General features: G+C 42.4%; 1 pseudogene; it reads right to left on the bottom strand.

The window, feature by feature from the left end:
* Positions 1 to 1,228: 1,228 nt before the first annotated feature.
* The window catches only part of LOC126184260 (uncharacterized), a 43,669-nt pseudogene continuing 22,815 nt past the window's right edge, over positions 1,229 to 22,082 (bottom strand).

Below are 22,082 nucleotides of genomic sequence, written 5' to 3' on the forward strand. Positions count from 1 at the left end.
CTCCATCGCAGTCTTTAACACTGGTAGCATGCCGCGACAGCGTGGACGTGAACCGTATGTGCAGTTGACGGACTTTGAGCGAGGGCGTATAGTGGGCATGCGGGAGGCCGGGTGGACGTACCGCCGAATTGCTCAACACGTGGGGCGTGAGGTCTCCACAGTACATCGATGTTGTCGCCAGTGGTCGGCGGAAGGTGCACGTGCCCGTCGACCTGGGACCGGACCGCAGCGACGCACGGATGCACGCCAAGACCGTAGGATCCTACGCAGTGCCGTAGGGGACCGCACCGCCACTTCCCAGCAAATTAGGGACACTGTTGCTCCTGGGGTATCGGCGAGGACCATTCGCAACCGTCTCCATGAAGCTGGGCTACGGTCCCGCACACCGTTAGGCCGTCTTCCGCTCACGCCCCAACATCGTGCAGCCCGCCTCCAGTGGTGTCGCGACAGGCGTGAATGGAGGGACGAATGGAGACGTGTCGTCTTCAGCGATGAGAGTCGCTTCTGCCTTGGTGCCAATGATGGTCGTATGCGTGTTTGGCGCCGTGCAGGTGAGCGCCACAATCAGGACTGCATACGACCGAGGCACACAGGGCCAACACCCGGCATCATGGTGTGGGGAGCGATCTCCTACACTGGCCGTACACCACTGGTGATCGTCGAGGGGACACTGAATAGTGCACGGTACATCCAAACCGTCATCGAACCCATCGTTCTACCATTCCTAGACCGGCAAGGGAACTTGCTGTTCCAACAGGACAATGCACGTCCGCATGTATCCCGTGCCACCCAACGTGCTCTAGAAGGTGTAAGTCAACTACCCTGGCCAGCAAGATCTCCGGATCTGTCCCCCATTGAGCATGTTTGGGACTGGATGAAGCGTCGTCTCACGCGGTCTGCACGCCCAGCACGAACGCTGGTCCAACTGAGGCGCCAGGTGGAAATGGCATGGCAAGCCGTTCCACAGGACTACATCCAGCATCTCTACGATCGTCTCCATGGGAGAATAGCAGCCTGCATTGCTGCGAAAGGTGGATATACACTGTACTAGTGCCGACATTGTGCATGCTCTGTTGCCTGTGTCTATGTGCCTGTGGTTCTGTCAGTGTGATCATGTGATGTATCTAACCCCAGGAATGTGTCAATAAAGTTTCCCCTTCCTGGGACAATGAATTCACGGTGTTCTTATTTCAATTTCCAGGAGTGTATGACCGGTAGCGCTGCTGAATCATTTTTTAAAATTAAACATCAAGTTCTTGATTTCGTGCATCGCTGTTTCGCGAGTGTTATCATCTAGTACTTTCAGTTTCAAACATAGTAGATCACAAAACAAAGAGCTTTCACCTTTTGCTGTTTTTATTTTGTTTCACAGTAGTGAAAGCTTCCTCCATACGCTCCTCAAAGACTTCTGTCTCTTTGGTTTCCCTCTTCCTGCCGGTTAGAGGCCTACTTTGATCAATTACAGCGCCTTCAAAAGCTTCAGCGTCATGATTTTCTTCATAGTAGCACGCAGTGTTTATTTCAGAAGATTCTACTGGGTCAGATGTTGTGCGTTCAGTAGGTGATGGATCATCCTATTTATTGTCTGGCACCTGAAAACAATGCACAAAATATAGTCTGCCTTTTTGAAATCACATTTTCAATTTTAGATGTACACTAGAAAACCACTACATTTAAGTTACCTACATTACATGTGCATATAAAACAGCCTTGTATTTTTTCATTTGCCTATAAACGAAGATGAGTGGCTGGACATAGTACAAAATTACGAAAATATTTACAATTTTCCGAACTGTTTGGGGACGATTGACAGCGAACACATCATAATACAGAGCCCAATGAATACCTCTACGGAATTTTTCATCTACAAAGGGACCTCCATTGCGGTACTTCTACCTCTAGTAGGTGCCTACTATCATTGCAGTTTATGGAGATTGGATGCCAAGGTCAGATAATAAAATCCTCTCAGGTTAACAGTCGAGTCCATGCATCTGTTTCCGACAACATTTGAGCAAATATCTTACTTACCATCTTCAGGCGAAGATGGCAACTAAGAAACTTGCTGAAACGTTGCCGAAGAACGACGCATTGACTCGGCTGTCACCCAGAGAAGATTTTATCATCGAGATTCGACGATAAAGCCTCCATTCTCATAAGATCGGATAAATTATTGAGCAGTTTTCAACAATTCATCTATGTTCTTTAAACCACGGGGGAGTCAACTAAAACTGCCACCAGACAAGAAGCTGCCTTCATTTGCTACAATGTTATCGTATGTGTTCGTAGGCGAGGCAGCTTTTGCTTTGAGTCGCCACGGGGTGAAACCATATCCTGGTATTTATGAGAAAGGAAGTGAAAAATAATTTTCGGATAGCGGTTATCTTGGGCGAGGCATGTTGTTGAAAATGTTTTTGGAGTAGTGCTATCTGTTTTCCAAGTTTTCAGAAAACTAATGGTTTTAGAGCTCGAGGAAGTGAATAACGTCACCCTATCATGCGTCCTTTTGCATAACTTCATAAAGAGGATCCCATCGTCAGCAACATTTTATAATCCTCTAGGCACGTTGACAATGAAGAAGATGGTGAAACAGTTCCTGGATCTTGGAGAAATGACGAAAGTGCAATGACGCCCTTCTTATCTTCAAAGAAATTAGCTAGAAAAACAAGAGAAAAAGCGAGGGATGTTAGCAGTTCCTATGCTGAGTATTTCACAATTGCCAAGTTACCTTGGCAAGAGAAGTGCTGTTAATAAATCGGTATTTTTTGCAGTAGGAAGTTTAAATAAATTAATCGTCTATGCAAATTTTGCTTCCTTACACACCCTACTTCCTTTTAGTCATATATATTTTAATGACAATTAGGTAGCAAGAGAAAAAACGCTTTAAAAAGTTAATAAAGGTGCTTACCTTATCAGATGTTTAACGGCAGCTTCATGTAAGTATCCAACAAATTTTATTTCTTCTTTTTTAGCTCATTTAAAGAGCACTGAACGCTGATGCTACTTTGGATTAACTTCGAAGCATCATATATTTGGTTTCTAGCTTTGTGGTCGGCACTTCGCGGGTTCCAGATGTAAGGTTTTCCCTCATATGCGTCTAAAAACTCAATAATCATTTCTTTGGACCACCCTATGACTATTATGCACTGAAAGCCTTCAAAAGACTGAATAACTTCAAAAACCACTAACAAAAATTAACACGAACCACAATAGATCGTGGGAATGGGTGTCCGAGCTGTATTGAGGGTTTGTAAGTAGGCTGTTTAGGTTTTTATATTGGTAACGCCACGTAGCACTCTGTATGATGTAAGTAGGCTGTTTAGGTTTTTATATTGGTAACGCCACGTAGCGCTCTGTATGAAAATCACTGGCTGTGCTGTGTGCAGTCTGTGGCTAGTTTGCATTGTTGTCTGCCATTGTTGTGTTGGGCAGCTGGATGTGAACAGCGCGTAGCGTTACGCAGTTGGAGGTGAGCTGCCAGCAGTGGTGGATGTGGGGAAGTGAGATGCCGGATTTTTGAGAGCGGATGATCTGGACGTGTGTCCATCAGAAACAGTACATTTGTAAGAATGGATGTCATGAACTACTATATATATTATGACTTTTGAACACTATTAAGGTAAATACATTGTTTGTTCTCTATCAAAATCTTTCATTTGCTAACTATGCCTACCAGTAGTTAGTGCCTTCGGTAGTTTGAATTTTATTCTGAATTAACTCATTAGTATCAAATGCGCCGTCGATATCATCCCTGTCAGTACTTGCATAGTGATTGTCAGCGTCAAGTTCCGTCGAAAATTCCGAACTGTTGTCTAACAGGAGGTAAAGCCTATTAATTTCTTCGTCATGGTTTGAGAGCCAATCTTCAAATTTCAAAGCTATTGACTTACCTTCTTTCTCTAAACTTATTTCAGCATCATGAAAGTTTAAGATTTCTTTGTATTCAATCAAAAAGTCTACTCCCAATATAATTTCCGTCGACAATAATGGAACAATAAGAAAGTTTATAGAGAAGCTGTGACTTTGACAAAAGAATTCTAAGTTGGTTTGTTGGCGTACATCTACACTTTTTCCAAAGATTGCACCTTGTAATTTAATCTTACATAACGGAAGTGTGGGGCAATCGTGCGATTTGTTGCATTTGCTAAAGGCTACTTCACTAATTACTGAAATGGGACTGCCAGAGTCAAGTACTGCCATAAATTTTACGTCATTTACTGTAATGTGAATCACAAGATATACAATGTTGCTATGTTTTACGTCGTGTTCCTGGAGTAAGATGTCCCTAATGTCTTCCATTTTTACGTAATTACTAGCTACGGCAGCTGCGTCGTCAGTTTCGTAAGTACGTTTTGTGACTGCCAGCGGCATGAGTCATTGCCTATTGTCTCTCTGATGGCGCGCGTCATTATTGGGATTTGGAGACCTAACTTCTGCAAATTCACCTTGTCGAGATGGCCCTGCCCTGTATGAATCCCGCCAGTTCTGATGAAATTCAGGTCTGTCGTTACGATCATATCGTCTGTCGTCATGTCGGTAGATTCCATTGTTTCTTTCTTGTCGGTCACGTGTTGGAGAATTTCTCCCTGAGTCGTAACTCCACGCTGGACCGTTGCGTCTAAAGTTATTCTGTCTCCCTTGATAATAATTATTTTGGTTCCCATATTGTCTGTTTCTCTGACTGTCTCTGTGATAGTCACTACCACAGAGAGGTGATCTTTCCCTGTAATTATTACTACTCTGACAGTGGTTGTCATATGGGTGGTGTCTGCTTTGGTCACGATTTGTGTTGTGAGAATAGCCTTGTCGTGTCCAGTTGTGGCCGGCGGGTGTGGCTGTGCGGTTAAAGGCGCTTCAGTCTGGAACCGCGTGACCGCTCTGGTCGCAGGTTCGAATCCTGCCTCGGGCATGGATGTGTGTGATGTCCTTAGGTTAGTTAGGTTTAATTAGTCCTAAGTTCTAGGCGACTGATGACCTCAGCAGTTAAGTCGCATAGTGCTCAGAGGCATTTTTGTCCAGTTGTTATTTCTTTCATCGCGGAGTTGCGACGGATGTGACCTGTAATTGTTGTGTTCCTGTTTTCGCGTTCCGCGATTGTCAGTGTCAATTTCCAATTCTTGTAAGAGTCCCTGAGAAGCTTCAATGTCGTCTTTGCAACGTCCTGCCAAAATAATATGTCGTAAATGTTCAGGTAATTTGATTAAGCCAATGCGGATGAGTTCTGAGGGGCTGTATGGGTTTGACAGGTACTGATTCTTGTGCAACATGTCTTCAAAATATTTCACAAGACTGGAGAATTCAGATTGTTCGAAATGTTTCATCATTATGATGCTATGTTTTACTCGGTCTTGTGTAGCTTGAGACCAATATGCTGAGAGGAAGGCATGATAAAATTCTCCTTCACTGTGGCAATCGTGAATGACCGATCGCATTCTTACAGCTGGTTCATTCTCTAAATAGCCACACATAAATTCTAATCTGTGCTCTAATGACCAGTTGGGAGGAAAACAATGATAGAATAGATGAAGCCACGCTTGGGGATGCATGTCGTTGCCGGAATTCTTTAATGTTTTGAATTTACGTGTAGTAATAAACAGCTTATATTCAAAATCATCATGTCGGCGAGCCGCATATCGGTCATTGTTACTTCGTTTCGGCGGTTCCATCTCAAAATTCGGTGTATCTTGCCAATTTCTTTCATAATTTCCGAAATGCGCTGTGTTATTATTTTGCAGCTTTTCCATATTTCTAAGTCCCTCTTCCCGTGTTGGAGCGCGAGTGTCCTCTGAAATACGTAATTCTTGTATTACCTGTGTAAGCTGATCTTGTACTTCCCAGATTTCTCTTTGGTGTTGCGTATTAATTTGATTCTGATTTTGTTTGAATTTCCTAATTTGTTCGCACTCTTCTGTGTCATTAAAGACTACCGGTTTTGTGTCATTCAGATTATCATCTACCATCGTAGATAAATTATTTAGTTGATCCGAAAGTTCAACTACTTTCTCAGATAATGAACTAATTTCCTCCATGTGTCTTTCTGAACCAATTTTCAGAGTATCTACTGTATCCTTTAAGTTTTCCTGAGTTTTTGCAAGTTGCGTAACCGAATCGGTAGATGCAACTGAGTCAAGTTTAACTTGCAAGGTCTCATGATTTTCATGAACAATAGTTTGCAGTTCTTTTATGGCTGCTTCGTGATTCTGTAACGTATTTTCATGCCGCGAAAAAATAGGTTGAAAATGCTCACAAATTTGTGTTTTTACGTCATTACAGACTTTTTGACATTTCGATTCGATTTTAAGAAACTCAGCAGTTAAACCTTCACGTGTTTGTTCAAGCGTTTGTTCCAATGAGTCTAAATTTTGAAGCTGTTGCTGTTTGTCTCTGATTTTGTTCCATCGTGTCTAACTTTTGAATATTTTGTTCCATTGTGCCTGACTTTTGTAGCCTTTGTCCCATTTGTTGCATTAACTGTAATAACAATGCACTGGTGTCTGAAACATGTTCCTCAGTGCTTTTCGGCAGTGAATTTGCACCGGCAACATTCACATTTTGACAAAGCAGAAAATGTGTCTTGACTTATTTGAGAAAACGGTGAGGACCCAAAATCTGAATCAACAGTTCAAATGGCTCTGAGCACTATGGGACTTAACTGCTGAGGTCATCAGACCCCTAGAAATTAGAACTACTTAAACCTAACTAACCTAAGGACATCACACACATCCATGCCCGAGGCAGGATTCGAACCTGCTACCGTAGCGGTCGCGCTGTTCCAGACTGTAGCGCCTAGAACCGCTCGGCCACTGCGGAAGGCAATCTACAGTATTTGCGAGATTGTGTCCTGTCATTTCGGATTCCTGAGGCGAGCTGTTGCCGACCGATCGATCAATAATGCTTTCCTGTTCACTAATTGTTTCACTGTCTACGCCATTATTTGCCACCCGCTCCATTTCCCTATGCACAATTACCAAATTACTACTTCGAATGAAACTTCCTGGCAGATTAAAACTGTGTGCCCGACCGAGACTCGAACTCGGGGCCTTTGCCTTTCGCGGGCAAGTGCTTGGTAGTGCCCGCGAAAGGCAAAGGTCCCGAGTTCGAGTCTCGGTCGGGCACACAGTTTTAATCTGCCAGGAAGTTTCATATCAGCACACGCTCCGCTGCAGAGTGAAAATCTCATTCTACTACTTCGAATGTCTGTTAATTCATTACACAGTGGTGCCGATAAGCTACGCTCGTCGTCACTATTATTTCTCAATTTACTTTGGAGCCTAGTGTTACGTTTTTCACACGCCATTATTGTCACAATATTTCACACGATAACACAGAAAAGCACAATTTGAAGAGCAAAAATAAGAGAACACATTAACATAGCACTGAAAATAATATCTAGTTAATTGCAAGCGCAGCTGCGAAATACTTGGTGCAAATCTACATGCATGCCACAACTGTTTTACTGTACAACAATGAAAGACCTCAACTACAAAAGGAGATTCTCTCTACAATTACGCGCTAGCAATAAACAAAAGCTACACTAATTACACAAACTACAAGAAAAAATCAGAAGATTCCAGTGAGGTATCCTCGGCTAAGGGTCGACATATGAAACGTTCCCTTAGAAAAATTAATGAATTACAAGAAACTGTTACCATGCAACAATGTTTGAAGTTAAATATCCAGTCAAGAACCAAGAGAACTTATTTAAACAGAAATTACGAATGCATTGTTATAGTGAACAGACGACACAGCGTTGTTATTTGTACATTCTTGCTTGTTAGTTGCACGATTACGTAACGACTATCAAGCTTACATACTTAGAACATACGCTGCTAATGAGATTTTAATGCAACATTTTGGGTTATTTGAAAAGACATTCTTTATTTGAAGTAATTTCTGTGAGATTAAAGATGACTTAGTATTTGGTTTCTTTGACAGCTACACGATTATATCACGACGCTACTAATGTGTGACACAGTTTACATTGTTGTTTTTGCGGTGTATCTGTTTTACATCTGCACAGTTTTTATGTATTATTCTGGAAAGTAGAACATGTTTTAGTAGTAACTTTTGTGGTATAGCTACAATGAGACAGCCTTTTTCGTAGCACAACAATACGTTACATTATAGTACTTTCTTGATCACGGTAAGGTACGTAATAACTACGATATCTATACGCAAAGCATTTGACTTTCGTTTATGATGAGGTAAGTACATTGACTTCAGCAGAACTTTGCTTACAGAGGACGATAACTACAACACTTCCACAGAATTATCTTACAGCAAGACACACATTTAGCGCTACAGGACACGCATTTGAGTGATTAATTTTGTACTTAAACTATTTATTTTTCAAGATTTTTGAATTACAAAGAAAGTTTTCCATGATTCATTTCATTCCATTGCTGTAATCTATAACACCTGAGGGTATAATTACATTAATCCTCATGGGGGTACACGCTTACTTTGTGTACCATGTGTCTGGCAAGCACAAGGAGCCCTAGCTAATATGGAATTTCCTTATACAACTTAACACATCAGTACCATATTTCTCTGACACAGAATTACACAGCTATTTGATTATTTTAACAGAGAAGCAAACATATTTTTACTACATCAGTGACAGATGTTTACGTAATTACACAGTTGGATAACTTCACACTTATGAAATTGATTTTGTCTGTACTTTGTGAACTGTTCACATTTTTTCGGAACCATTGTGATACTATGAGAGCTTTGAATGATATATTTGGTATGGGATCTTGATTTTAAGGTACGTTTGAGGTAGATGACACTATTGAAATGAGCAGAGCATTATTTTTAGGTTTTGAAATTATTGGAGGAAGGAATGACGATTTTGAGAATTGACTGAGATGTTATGATATTATTACGACGATGATGTGTATTATGCTATTGACGTATGTTTATGATCAATAAGATGATGCTACCGTATATGAGGAATTTGATTATGCTACGTATTTCTTATGATGAAATATTGAAGAAGTGTCGACGAATATGTATATGTAGAAGAAGGTAAGGAATAATGAGTAGTGGTTAGGGACTCTGATTTGTGGAAAAGGATGTTGGAAACCAAGAATCGTGCTTTAAGAATTATGAAATGTGTGTAGGCCTACATGCGTGAATGTATTGCAATACTGTCGAAAATTTTTTGGACACTGTTATATTTATAGGATGTTGTTTCTACACATTTGTAACGCAAATTCTCGACCTGTGAAATTTTTTTGGGTGAGACTGTCACTGCTGTCGTAAATATTTCGGTAAGAAAGTTAAGTGACCTTCACGTAATGCGTCGTGGACGCCCAGCTGTGCCACCTGCCTGGAGAAAAAGCCATTAGGCAGAGAAAAAAAGAGAGACCATTAACCTCGCTATTGACATTCCTTTGTAGAAAGCATCACAAATACGAGATGCTCATTACTTGGAAACATATGATTACTCGTACTTTGTGCTACTTACTGAAATACTTATGAATTGATTGGAAATATTCATACATCTGTACACCTGATTATGACAAGTGTCTTTCTACGAGAATTGCGAGAATTTCTACTAACTTATGAAATGCCTCATGATAATGAATGATATTTTTATGCTTTACTTTGTACATAGCTGCTTATTTTATTTTATATCTGTTTTACAGGTGTGTTGCATCATTGGTTTTATAAAATAAAATTAAATGCATTTGCTAATGTGAACACTTTCTGTAAACAGATCTGTTAAATAATAATTTTATGATCCACATTCTTCGGAAAAGGAGCACTTGGAATGGAAAGGTCAATAAGAAGGGATTAATAACAGCAACTGCATACATAATTTTCTTTTCAACTACTTGGTAATTTTTTTGGTAGAGTATGTTATCGTGATGCATCACTCTAGTGTTAAGATGTGACATAGGTATTAAACATGGCCATTTTTACTGTAATATTTTTTCTGCTTGAGCTTTGTCATGTTTAGAGATAAGTTAATGCATTTGCTGCTGCTGTTTGCCAGGCATAGTGCTACTGAATTTTACTTTATATTACTCTGTTAAGCCAGTTTTACTACTGATTTATTTTTCTTGTTGCTGCACATTTGCTCATATTAGTTGTAATGTTGCATTTGCTCTGTTAATTTAGATTTACTGCTGCTTGCTTTGCCAATTTACATTTTTTTGTCATTGCTGTTTGCGTTAATTGTTATGTGCTGCTGCATTGCCTCGTCCCTTAGTTTAGCATCTGAGCTCAGTAGATTAAAGTTAGCTTAACAGGGGGTAGACTATATAAGAGAATGAGTTGCGATGAATTGGAAGAAATGCATTGAGAAGTTATACGAAAAAGGTACAGAAAGCAGGTATAGATAGGACTTTTTGGAAATAATGAAGAACGAAGGGAGATCTCCGAGAAGTAAGGAAAGTTTTGTTTGCAAAAGACTGCAGTACCAAATGTTACACTGGAAACAAACCCTGCCCTTTCCTCTTGTGATTTTGTGCTATGTGTTTGTGTACCCTTGTGTATTTGTGTTTTCCTGTCTTTATATGTTTAGCTGATGAGAGTTATGATGTAGAATTTTTCTAATACTATGTTATCTACTTTGTAAAGATGTTTAGACGTTATTTATCTGTTCTGTTTTGTTGCTCACATGTGAAGTTGATGTTTCAAAAGTTATTCTGATCTTTGTGTATGTACTTATGTCATAATTCTTGTAACACTGATGTGCTTGTTTATTTCTATTCTTTTGTAAGGCCTGATTTACTACAAATGTTATCTGTATTGTTATGTTCTTTAATGTTGTATTTTGTACCTTTGTTATTGTTTTCTTATGTTATAAAATTGTAATTGACACCAGTTCATCAAATTAAGTAACTTGTAAGTTACATTTCACTGCACACGTTTCTGTTGGTCACAATATATGCACAGTATGTGAGAAGTTGGGACTGTTAGTGCTTGCACATGTGTTGATAATTCAGCAAGGGACTGGATAACAGCATTGCTGGTTCTAAGGATATTTCAAAAAAAATTTATGTGAGTGCCCACCAATACCATTATTTCTACAAGGACTGCAGTGGGTCTGCACGTCTGGTGGCCCACCAATACCATAATCTCTACCAGGACTACAATGGGTCTGCTCTGTGATGACCTACCTACAATATTCTTCAAAACTTCGACTGACTTTGCTGTGGGTTTGCTCTGATGTGGCCCATTACCTGTCTGCATATCAAGAGTCAGCACTGTCTTTCCGTTGGAAGGACAACAATACTTCTTCAAGACTGCATGGAAATCCAATGGAAATCCACTACTTCTGTGTGCATTTTCTTTTACTGCTCAGACTTTGAGAAAAACGCTGCTATTTTACTATGATGAATGATCAGGACTGTCTTTATGGACTGTGAGAAAATTTTAGCTTTTGACCAACATTGTATCAATAAGTGTGTGCATTTGATTTCTTTGTTACTGTAATTGTGAAAAAATTTAAAAAATATATGTATTGGCCAGTGCCCAAAACAATTTGTAAAATTTTTTGTGGTAAGCATGGGGGCCATGTAAGTAGGCTGTTTAGGTTTTTATATTGGTAACGCCACGTAGCGCTCTGTATGAAAATCACTGGCTGTGCTGTGTGCAGTCTGTGGCTAGTTTGCATTGTTGTCTGCCATTGTAGTGTTGGGCAGCTGGATGTGAACAGCGCGTAGCGTTGCGCAGTTGGAGGTGAGCCGCCAGCAGTGGTGGATGTGGGGAAGTGAGATGCCGGATTTTTGAGAGCGGATGATCTGGACGTGTGTTCATCAGAAACAGTACATTTTGTAAGAATGGATGACATGAACTGCTATATATATATATATTATGACTTTTAAACACTATTAAGGTAAATACACTCCTGGAAACGGAAAAAAGAACACATTGACACCGGTGTGTCAGACCCACCATACTTGCTCCGGACACTGCGAGAGGGCTGTACAAGCAATGATCACACGCACAGCACAGCGGACACACCAGGAACTGCGGTGTTGGCCGTCGAATGGCGCTAGCTGCGCAGCATTTGTGCACCGCCGCCGTCAGTGTCAGCCAGTTTGCCGTGGCATACGGATCTCCATCGCAGTCTTTAACACTGGTAGCATGCCGCGACAGCGTGGACGTGAACCGTATGTGCAGTTGACGGACTTTGAGCGAGGGCGTATAGTGGGCATGCGGGAGGCCGGGTGGACGTACCGCCGAATTGCTCAACACGTGGGGCGTGAGGTCTCCACAGTACATCGATGTTGTCGCCAGTGGTCGGCGGAAGGTGCACGTGCCCGTCGACCTGGGACCGGACCGCAGCGACGCACGGATGCACGCCAAGACCGTAGGATCCTACGCAGTGCCGTAGGGGACCGCACCGCCACTTCCCAGCAAATTAGGGACACTGTTGCTCCTGGGGTATCGGCGAGGACCATTCGCAACCGTCTCCATGAAGCTGGGCTACGGTCCCGCACACCGTTAGGCCGTCTTCCGCTCACGCCCCAACATCGTGCAGCCCGCCTCCAGTGGTGTCGCGACAGGCGTGAATGGAGGGACGAATGGAGACGTGTCGTCTTCAGCGATGAGAGTCGCTTCTGCCTTGGTGCCAATGATGGTCGTATGCGTGTTTGGCGCCGTGCAGGTGAGCGCCACAATCAGGACTGCATACGACCGAGGCACACAGGGCCAACACCCGGCATCATGGTGTGGGGAGCGATCTCCTACACTGGCCGTACACCACTGGTGATCGTCGAGGGGACACTGAATAGTGCACGGTACATCCAAACCGTCATCGAACCCATCGTTCTACCATTCCTAGACCGGCAAGGGAACTTGCTGTTCCAACAGGACAATGCACGTCCGCATGTATCCCGTGCCACCCAACGTGCTCAAGAAGGTGTAAGTCAACTACCCTGGCCAGCAAGATCTCCGGATCTGTCCCCCATTGAGCATGTTTGGGACGGGATGAAGCGTCGTCTCACGCGGTCTGCACGTCCAGCACGAACGCTGGTCCAACTGGGTCGCGAAGTGGAAATGGCATGGCAAGCCGTTCCACAGGACTACATCCAGCATCTCTACGATCGTCTCCATGGGAGAATAGCAGCCTGCATTGCTGCGAAAGGTGGATATACACTGTACTAGTGCCGACATTGTGCATGCTCTGTTGCCTGTGTCTATGTGCCTGTGGTTCTGTCAGTGTGATCATGTGATGTATCTGACCCCAGGAATGTGTCAATAAAGTTTCCCCTTCCTGGGACAATGAATTCACGGTGTTCTTATTTCAATTTCCAGGAGTGTACATTGTTTGTTCTCTATCAAAATCTTTCATTTGCTAACTATGCCTATCAGTAGTTAGTGCTTTCAGTAGTCTGAATCTTTTATTTAGCTGGCAGTATTGGCGCTAGCTGTATTGCAGTAGTTTGAGTAACGAAGATTTTTGTGAGGTAAGTGATTTGTGAAAGGTATAGGTTAATTGAGTCAGGGCCATTCTCTTGTAGGGATTATTGAAAGTCAGACTGCGTTGCGCTAAAAAATATTGTGTGTCAGTTTAAGCACAGTCATGTGTAATTTTTCTAAGGGGACGTTTCAGGTTGTCATCTGTCGAACTACAAGCCTTTGATCTTTGATGTTGGAAGAGTTTCCCGACGATTCACAGGCAAGCCATCCCAATTAATAACGAATCTTTGAGGTACCACGGCGTGAGATCTGACAAACTTAAAACTAGGCTTGTCAAATCACAGCTGTGGGAACAAGGCTTTACCTGAACTTAACAGTATTTGCAGGCAGGATGGTATAAGATACCCTTGAAAACCATACAGGACCTGTATCTATCCATTTCGAGAGGACTGAAAGCTGTTTTGAATGCCAGTATTTTTTTACTCAGAATCAGGGATGGTGATGTGTAGCGGTTTTGGTGTTGTCGACCCCTATAACGGCAGAAAATGTTTTTCTAGAGTCAATGACTGAAAAAATGTAGTGACAAAACTAACAGATTAGAGACCAAAGACATGATAAATTTATGTTTTATGTTAAGGTCCTAAAAATTAATGAGCTACACACCAAGCTGCCACGAGCTGTGCTGCATGGTGTGTTGTTTAGCGGTTAGCGTCAATAGGGGGTCAAAGCGTATTTCAGGGCTTTTCGTTAGGGCGGGTTGCCTAAATCAGGGGCAAGTATGCACTCAGGGACAACCCTATTGTTCTGATTGACAGGTTATGACCGCCTGGGAAAAATCCTTCTTTATGACTGAAAGGTCCTTAGGCTATTGTTCCTCCATTCCTCCCCCTCCCCATCCTCTTCACAACTCCTCAGGAACCCTCCAACCATTCCCCCTCACTCTCTTTGATACAGGTACACTTTCAGGCCTAAGTTATTCGAATAGCAACGTCTCACTCTTATCAATTTGACTGACTACTTAATTAAATTGATTAATTAACTAACCCCCTCTGATAAACCCCCAACCCTCCCCTCCCCCTCAACCTCCCCTACCTGCAAACTGGCTGCTCTCTAGTGGAGAGGAAGGATCTCACGACAGGAAATTCAACTACACAGCAGAGGTTATACTGTTTATTTATAAAAAATTCAGTTTGCAGGTGCTGGATTTCTGTTGCTCATCATTCTGTGCTGTTTGGGAAGATGCAGGTCTTGTAAAGAACTAATTAAATCGATCGTTTTTCCTTATTCCGATAGCAAAATTAATATCATGAGGAACCACCCATCACATGTAATTACACTGCTGAAAATCGTTCGATTGCAAAGCACAGAACGCCACCCACGCAGGCTGCCTAGAGTCGGGGTGCATCGGCGAGAGCCTGAGAAGCGGCTGCACCATGCACACGTGTCCACTTGGGCTCCACGACTGATAGACCGAATGTCATGCTAATGCCCTCGACGCACGGCAGAACTCCATCCTTCCAAGGCAAGTTCCTATTTCAGAATCGATTCCGCCATGGACTCTAAACTGCACTAGCCCTCCTGGTGCATTTTCTTGTATTACATTTCGCGAACTGCTTCGGGAGTTATTACATCTGGTGTTGCGGAATATCGTCACATACACAACTTGAAGATGTCAAAGGAATTAAGTGCACCAGTGTACAAAGAGAGAGAGAGAGAGAGAGGGAGAGAGAGAGAGAGAGAGAGAGAGAGAGAGAGAGAATTTTGCAGACGATTCGAGAATATTTAAAGAATTCCCGAGGAATATCTTCACCGCCACACTTGAACACATACTCTAAAAGAAAATATCGCGACACACTTCTGAAACCGTCCCTGAGATACTTCTCGCGCTTTTGTGGGAAACGCCCTTGTCTTTGAGCATGAGCTGCTTCTGGAGCTACTATATCCAATTGAATATGTCTTTCAACGCACTTTCAAGAAGATCGCTGTACAGTAGCTTGCTTCAGTTTTGAGATGTATGCCGCCACTGACTCTAAAATATAGATTGCGGCGCACTTGTCAACCTCTCAATCTTCCTCCACTACTCTGAAACATTTGTGTGCATAAACAAATCACATAAAGTATTTAACGCCTCAATACATTTGCAAATGTTGCTTTAAACAATTTGCTTCAAATACACTAACACACTGCACTGTCTTCCCAGGTGCATATGGAATGGAAATATGTTACAGAAAAATACACTAGAAATTAAAAAAATAAACCCCTAAAATAAATGATGGCAAATACACTGTGTCGAAGTTCTGAAGACGATCATGCAAAATATTGTTAAATACACTATGACAGTAGTTTGCTACACGATGTATAGTCATAACTTGGGAGCTGCAAAGCTGCTGCACGTCCGCCCGCGCCCTCAGCTCACCACAGACTGTTGCGCAGACCGGAAGAAGGGTTTTTCTGGCCGGATCCACGGGCGCGAGAAAACCGCTGCCGGCCAGACCAACACCAACTTGTCATGCGAGCTAAGATTAGCATTCATCTGCAGGTGAGGTGGAATGTCGCACTCCTATTGGCTCCCTGGGTAAAATGGCAGATGAGTGGTGTGGAGGTTATATAAGCCCTCGTCATGGTGCAGTCGCTCTTATTCTACTATCGTCCGCGGCAGGGTCAGCTCGACTGTGTTGTTCACGCTAGTGTGAGTATGTATGAGTGCTACCAGTTTATTTGAAAACAAAAAATGAAGAGATCAGCGGCAACAGGAGGCAGTCGCAATCCCAGTGGCGGCAAACTCCGGGTGCAATGGGAATTACCAGTTATGCATGTATTTAATTTCGTAGCATGAGCACGGATTTCGCAGCGTAAATTTTCGTAAAAAGTTTTGCAGTATCGAGTTCAGATGTAGGTGTTAATTTTTTTCCTGCTTTTTCAGAACACATACACCATATCATGGAAGATCTGGAGGCAAACGTCCAAATGCCGCAGCAATATAATCATAACTAGTATACATATTTTTCATCGTTTACTTATGTTGTTGCTGTAGATGATTTCGAGGACCGAAATCGATAAACGTTACTTCTTTTTTCATTTCCCTAAGAATTTCGTATTGTTTGAGTACATATGTTACCGGCCAAACCCGATTTTAGGATGAAATAGTTTCGCCTAGGTCAAACTCGTTCATCCTGTTACCGATAGGATAAAACAGTTTAGCCTAGGTCGAATCGTTTATCCTAGCTAGAATTTACATGCTTCGCAATAAACTGGTACGTCCTAGTCTGAACTAATTTCGCTTAGTTTGTATCTTCTATAAGCTTTTCAAAGTAAACTGAATAAAGGAATAGAAATAAAATAGTCAATATGATTCATTAAAGTTATTTATTAACTAATCAGTAATTTCACATCTATCACTAGATCAACTTACATATATCCATCCATAGAAATCACCTTATCTGCAGTTTACTTATTTACTTATTTTTGCAAGGTTTACTTTGGTGGCACTTACAATTGCAGAGTACTTTGTTTTTCTTAGAATTGCATTTGTTTGTTGTACAGTTTTTCACGCAACTGCATTTCACGAAGCCTTGCCCTGATCCAACAGAATGTTTTGTGGCTGCAGTCATTGAAGATATTTCAACATCCTAGTTAATATCTCCCACATTTAGAAACTTCTGAATGCAGACATCGAAATCAGATGTAAAAAAAATAACAAAGAAGATAAAACAAATATTTTTTGATATTTTATTACAAAAAATTATGGAAAATTTTAATAAAATTATACCTGCAATAATGTTTTTGAAGTACGTCGTGTTTGGTGCCAACGTTATAGAGGCCCTCATCAGTCTTTTGAAGTATTACTCTAATTTTTTTTTAATTTTCTGTCGCAATTTTTCTAGCATTTTGAATGTCGTTTGTGTCCAGTTTCACAATGTTATCATCAGAACTGTTTTCGTACTGTTCAGTATTGCTGTCATCTTCGATTGCTTTCTTTAGGTCATCTTCATTCTGCATATCGTTTCTGATTTCTTGAGGCAACGAGGAAGTGGAAAGTCCTACTCTAGGTTCGATTCCGAATAATGCTTTGTAAGGTGTTTGTTTCATGCCAGAGTGGTAAGCTCGATTTTTCATCAACTGGACATACCTTAATCCTTGCGACCACATCGTCCAATTGTTGTCCAATAACCAAGAACTTACCATATTTTCATCGGGACCCACAGCTGCATGAGCTGCGTCAATCACATCATAAAGTTCATCAGCTGGAACAAAGAAGTATATTATATTCCCTTCACACCGTGCAATGAGTTTTTTCACACCACTAATTTTCAAAACAGTAAATCGTTTCAGTCTTCTTTTTTGTAATGATGTTCTTTTTTCCAACTTTTCCGCGTCTTATACTTGTTTAACCAAATCTGCATATTCTTCTACTGATAGCACATTATAATGAGAAGACTTTTGTTTTCACTCTGCAAAATTTCCTCCAGACACTTTTGATTAGTTTGTCAACTACACGAAGGCTAATCCGTGATGAAACACTTCACAATAATTATACTACGATTATAATAAAATCTTTTGAACGCAACCAGCAACTTAACACGAGCAATAGTCGATGCAAAATACCGTTCAAAACAAAGAACAGTTCGAGCGAAGAGCGGTTGAGAGGCGCGAGGGGCGAGCCAGAGATGATTCGGGGATTCCCCGTTCGTACAGGACTAGGCAAAATTAGTTCAGACTAGGACGTACCAGTTTACACTAAAGCACGTAAATTCTAAATAGGATAAACCGATTCGACCTAAGCTAAACTGTTTTATCCCATCGGTAACCGGATGAACGAGTTTGACCTAGGCGAAACAAGTTCGTCCTAAAATCGGGTTTGGCCCGTAACATATTTCTTCCTAAAATCTGGTTTGGCCGGTAACATATATATCGATTAACTTTTTTCATGTCCATTGTACTGCGTATGCGTAATACCAGTGGTGGCGGAGACTATAACATCGAAACGAGGTCCTGTGCAGCGTGCTTCACTGGCAAGAGCGCCGCCGGGAAGCCGTCGCCGCCGCCGACGACGGCCTGGTCCCAGCCACCCCGCAGCGTCCACCAAGCACCGCTCTGGCGTCCATGGACTGCCGTCCCTCAGGCTAGCTGGTCAGCGCTGCAGCAAACAGGCTGCTCACAGCGGCCCGATTCCACAGCTTCTCCTCCTCTTCCTCCGCCGTCACGTCCTCACTGCTCTCGTGAGGTATAGCACATACCCCTCAACACATCACCGTAATCAGCAGCTGTGTCACCAAGCTGTTCTTATAGCATTAGTAATAGCAACGATCCTGTGGCTAGTGGCAGTTCCCTCTCCCGTCCTTTTAGTGAAGGATATCAGGTCAGTGACACCATACTGCAGTTAGAATACTCGGTGATTGCAGACGCCTTAGAGGAATGAATCTCGTTCACGAAAATCGAGAACCCGGCAGGAGAGTACCGCGACATATCGGTTTTCTAAGGGTGTGCCGTCCTGTCATGGTAGAGGAGCTCCTCAAGGTAGTCAATGATCCATGGTATCCCACCATTAAATGCAGTGTAGTGCTCTGCATTGAACTGTCACACTCTGCCAAAGTCGATTCCTGCATTGAAGAGACAAGTCTTCATTATCTTTGGGGGGGGGGGGGAGGGGGGGGAGGGAATGGCGTGATAACGCAGAGCGCATCAATCGCAGAGTGGTTTCGTAAATCCACCTTGAATGCTATACTGGCCCGGTTATCCGAGATGGAAGTCAGAGGGTCAGCTAAAGCACTCAGCTGAATATTACACCTGCACATCCATACACATGTCTACGATCCGGTAAATGGTGGGTCTAGCTATAACAAATTCCCTAAAGATATAGCTAATAAGGGGGCATGTCAAAAATGGAAAGAATGAGGGTTGTTTTGCGTGGTCAGTGCTGACTTGCGAAAGAAATATTAAAGGGAATCCAGAGCACACATCAATACGGTAGATACCTTGACATTCCTAAGTGTTATAATTTGATGGTATCGAGTTCCCCATCAAGATTCAGGACCTACCTAATTTGAGGTTCAGAATACCGAAACATCGGTTCATGCTTATGGCCTGGAGAAGAAAAGCAAGTCAGATGAGCAGGACAAGCATATTGTTGTCGGCCCCTTCCATTTCTCAGAATCTGCTGGTGAGTGTAAGTTGCATGAAAACATGCTACTTTTCTCTGAAGGTGATAATTATCATTATGTTTGGCACTAAGATATGTCCCGACTCCTTTCCTCCTAACTATCAACCAATTGTCATATAAAGCATATTTCCTTAAGATGCCTGAATTATTATTTTCCTCAGATAAGTTATTAGCGGCACATCTAGTAGACTGCGCTTCCAAGGACATGGTACATATTATTATGCCGACTAAGGAAAACAAATTCATAATGTTTAAAAATGCTCACCACCAGGAGTGATGCCTGTTTGTAGTGTACGCCGACTTTGAATACCACCTCGCTCCTGTGACCTGCCGTCCAGGTGATCCTACAGCCTCACATACCACATTTACTGAAAAACACGAACAATATGTGGCAGCGTACCAAATTGTATCGTCCTACGATTCCAGTCTTAACAGCAACGATTATTATGTCGGGGATAATCCTGAAGTTTGGCTGCTCACTGAGCTCGAAAAACTTTCATGAGAGGTTGATAAGCTTTACAGCGACAACATTCCAACGACCAAATCAAAGGAGAATGAATATTTGTACAATAACATGGTTAATTGTCATATTTGCGGTCTGTCGTTAGATAGAAAAGTGTAAATACCTCATAGGGACCATGGCACAGCTCTCAATACGTGCAGTTTGATGTATCAAGTACCAAGGCACATACCCGTTTCCTTCCATAATTTAAGCGGGTATGATGCTCACATTCTAGTTGAGCAGTTGGCTGATTTCGGCATGGAGAAAGATTAGGTCAGTGTCCTACCTGAGAGTGTCGAGAAATACATTTCATTCTCCAAACGAATGACGCCAAGAATTATGCTCCGCTTAATTGATGCGTTATGTTTTACACAGGCGCCACTCCAGAAACTCGTTGAAACTCTACCTCAGGAGAATATGCATATCACTCGAGCTGCATTTCCCAACCAGCAAAAGTTTCAGCTTGTGACTAAGAAGGAGGTCTTTCCATACGAGTATGTGGATAGTAGGGTGAAACTCAACAAAACCAGGCTACCCAACGTAACTTCATTCTACAGCATCTTTATAGGCAGTGCCATAACGGATGCAGAGTATGACCATGTCATGAATGTCTGGCGGGAGTTCAACATCTCCACTTTACGAGAATACACACGGCTTTGCATGGACACAGACGTTTGCTTGCTTGCGGACGTTTTCGAGAAATTCTGGCGTCTATGCATGGCCACATATTCTCTGAATCCCACCTTTTATTACACGGCACAAGGTATGTCATGGGGTATAATGTTCAAGAAAACAAAGTGCAGTATCGGATTAGTGACCGATGCTGACGTGCTTCTTTTCTTTGAGTGATGGATCCATGGAGGACTTTGCCAATGTGTCAATAGGCACGCCAAGGCAAATAACCCACAGATGGAGGACATGTTCAGTGCATCCCATGATTCGAGTTATATAATGTACGTGGATGTAAATAACTTATACAGACATGCCACGTAGCAGTCGCTGCCGATTGGTGAGTTTCGATGGGTGCCCGAAGACGAATGCAAAGGATTAGGTGGAAAAATCATGGTGGTATGGCAGCTGATTCTGATTTAGGGCATATGGTGGAGGCAGAACTCACCCTATTAGTTTGCATAATGCACACGTTGATTTGCTGCTGTGTCCAGAGCAACAAGTTCTGTGAGAAGGCTCCACCCAAAAATTGATGACAACCCTGGGAAATAATCAGAGATATGTTGTTCATTATTGTAATCTCCAGCAGTGTCTCAGCCTGGGGATGGAGCTGGTTAGAATCACCCAGGCTATCTCCTTTGTCCCGGTGTAACGACAAGCGCCAGCGTGAAGATCAAGAATGATACAGCAGAGCGGGCTATGAGATGATGTCAGCCAATAGCACGCTGACTAGGGCGTCACCATGACAGGAGCAGCATCTACACGAAAAGAATAAAAGCGATGCGACACCAAGGCGTGGCTGGACAGTGATGGATCTGGACTAGCAGAGAGCAGTACAAGAAAAAAATGGTTCAAATGGCTCTGAGCACTATGCGACTTAACATCTATGGTCATCAGTCCCCTAGAACTTAGAACTACTTAAACCTAACTAACCTAAGGACAGCACACAACACCCAGCCATCACGAGGCAGAGAAAATCCCTGACCCCACCGGGAATCGAACCCGGGAACCCGGGCGTGGGAAGCGAGAACGCTACCGCACGACCACGAGATGCGGGTAGCACTACAAGAGCCGCAGTGATATTGCTGATAGCAGTGACTTATGAACTTGTGTGAATAGCTTGCATGGAAATTGTATATATCAAAGGACATTGAATATTTGCATGTCGCCAGTTGCTTGCAACCTATCATGTACAAGCGAAAGTTAAGTATTGTCAATTTAATTACTGTAATGAACTCCATCAGTATGGTTTGCTTGTATGTTGTCCAGTTATCCAAGGAAACAGCTTCCTAGGCACCCTATAAGAGACGAGTTTTCAGGATACCACATTGACGATGAGTTATCAGAAGAAACCAAAGCCAGACGTCAACAAGA

Source organism: Schistocerca cancellata, chromosome 4 (genome assembly GCF_023864275.1).
Source record: "Schistocerca cancellata isolate TAMUIC-IGC-003103 chromosome 4, iqSchCanc2.1, whole genome shotgun sequence".
Classification (NCBI taxonomy): Eukaryota; Metazoa; Arthropoda; class Insecta; order Orthoptera; family Acrididae; genus Schistocerca; species Schistocerca cancellata.